A 2,245-nucleotide genomic window follows, 5' to 3' on the forward strand; every position below is an offset into this window, starting at 1 on the left:
TAAGTTTGGTGTTTTCTTGTCAATCTTTTTATAATTTTCGAAAATTTTATTGAAGTTTTCTAAAAATTTTAAGTTTGATGTTCTTTCTTTTGTTCTTGTGTTCTTGTGAATCTTTAAGGTGTTCTTGAGTCTTTCTTGTATTTTGATCTTAAAATTTTTAAGTTTGGTGTTCCTTGGTGTTTTCCCTCCAAAATTTTCGAAAATAAGGAGCATTAGATCTAAAAATTTTAAGTCTTGTGTCTTTTATGTGTTTTTCTCTTTCATAAAAAAAATTCAAAATTCAAAAAAAAATATTTTCTAACTAATTTTAAACTATATTTTCGAAATTTTTTATATAAAAATTCAGATTTCAATTTCAAAATTTTTCAAATCTTATCCTTTTAAGATTTCAAAAAAAAATATTTATTATATCTTTTTCAAAACAAATCTATATCTTTTCCTTCTTAAAATCTTTTCAACTCATAAATATCTTTTTCAAATCTTCACAATATCTTTTTCAAAACAAATTTATCATTTTCAAATATCTTTTATATCTTTTCAATCTTCAATTACATCTTTTTCCTATCATATTTATCTTTTACAAATCATATCTTCTATCTTATCTTTTCTCAAAATTTTTGAAAATATCCTAACCAATTTCTCTTTCCTCATTTTTTCGAAAATCTTCTTAAAATATTTTCAAATTTTTATTTTATTTTTATTTTATTTCATTTTTATTTTATCTTATTTTATTTTTTTCGAAAATAAATTTTTATATATAATAAAATAAATAATATCAACATCCATATCATCTCCCTTGCTCCATCATGGAACTAAGTGAAAATGAGCAGTCCAGAAGGACTCTAGGGTCATATGCTAACCTCACTATTGCTTCATATGGGAGTAGTATCTGTATACCCTTCATCGGAGTCAGTAGCTTTAAGTTGAATCCTCAGCTCATTATCATGGTGCAACAAAGTTGCCAGTATTCCAGTCTTCCACAAGAAGAACCTACAAAGTTTCTAGCACAATTTTTACAAATTGCTGACATAGTACATGATAAGAAAGTAGATCAGGATGTCTACAAATTATTACTGTTCCCATTTGCTGTAAAGGACCAAGCTAAGAGGTGGTTAAATAACCAACCTAAGGATAGCATAAAGACATGGAAACAGCTGTCAGAAAAATTCCTGAATCACTATTTTCCTCCAAAATGGATGACACAGCTAAGGCTAAGCATCCAAGGCTTCAAACAAGGAGATAATGAATCCCTTTATGATGCCTGGGAGAGATACAGAGAGATGCTAAGAAAATGCCCCTCTGAAATGTTTTTAGAGTGGGTGCAATTAGACATCTTCTATTATGGGCTTACAGAGAGAGCTCAGATTTCTCTAGACCACTCAGCTGGTGGATCTATACACATGAGAAAAATAATTGAAGAAGCTCAAGAGCTCATTGATACGGCAATTATCAAAATAAATAATAGAAGAATGCCAAGCAGTTCAATTAAGAAGTGAAAAAACATTAAATACCTCACTTCAAGGTAGCAGGAAGCCAAGAAATGAGCAAACCACCAAATTTCATCTAAGGACAGTCAGAGCCCAGAGAGGAATAACTCTGGCGCTCAAACGCCAGAAAATGGGTGGAAAGCTGGCGCTGAACGCCTAGACAATGCTCAGTTCTGGCGTTCAACGCCAGAAACAAGCAATGATTTGGCATTGAACGCCCAAAGGGAGCACAGTTCTGGCGTTCAGACGCCAGCAACAAGTAAGGAGTTGGCGTCTAACGCCACTCCAGCTCCCACCTCTGGCATTCAAATGCCAGTGGGGGATCAGACACATACAAGTGCTGATAATAACCCATCTAAAAAGGCTTCTCAACCCACATCTGTAGGCAATAAATTTGCAGCAACTAAGGTTGAGGAATACAAAGCCAAAATGCCTTATCCTCAGAAACTCCGCCAAGCGGAACAGGATAAGCAATTTGCCCGCTTTGCAGACCATCTCAAGACTCTTGAAATAAAGATTCCGTTTGCAGAGGCACTTGAGCAAATATCCTCTTATGCTAAGTTCATGAAAGAGATCTTGAGTCATAAGAAGGATTGGAGGGAAGCTGAAAAAGTTTACCTCACTGAAGAATGCAATGCAGTCATTCTGAAAAGCTTACCTGAGAAGCTTAAAGATCCGGGAAGTTTTATGATACCATGCACATTAGAAGGTACTTGTACCAAGCAAGCTCTATGTGATCTTGGGGCAAGTATCAACCT

The sequence above is a fragment of the Arachis duranensis genome, chromosome 1 (genome assembly GCF_000817695.3).
Source record: "Arachis duranensis cultivar V14167 chromosome 1, aradu.V14167.gnm2.J7QH, whole genome shotgun sequence".
Lineage (NCBI taxonomy): Eukaryota > Viridiplantae > Streptophyta > Magnoliopsida > Fabales > Fabaceae > Arachis > Arachis duranensis.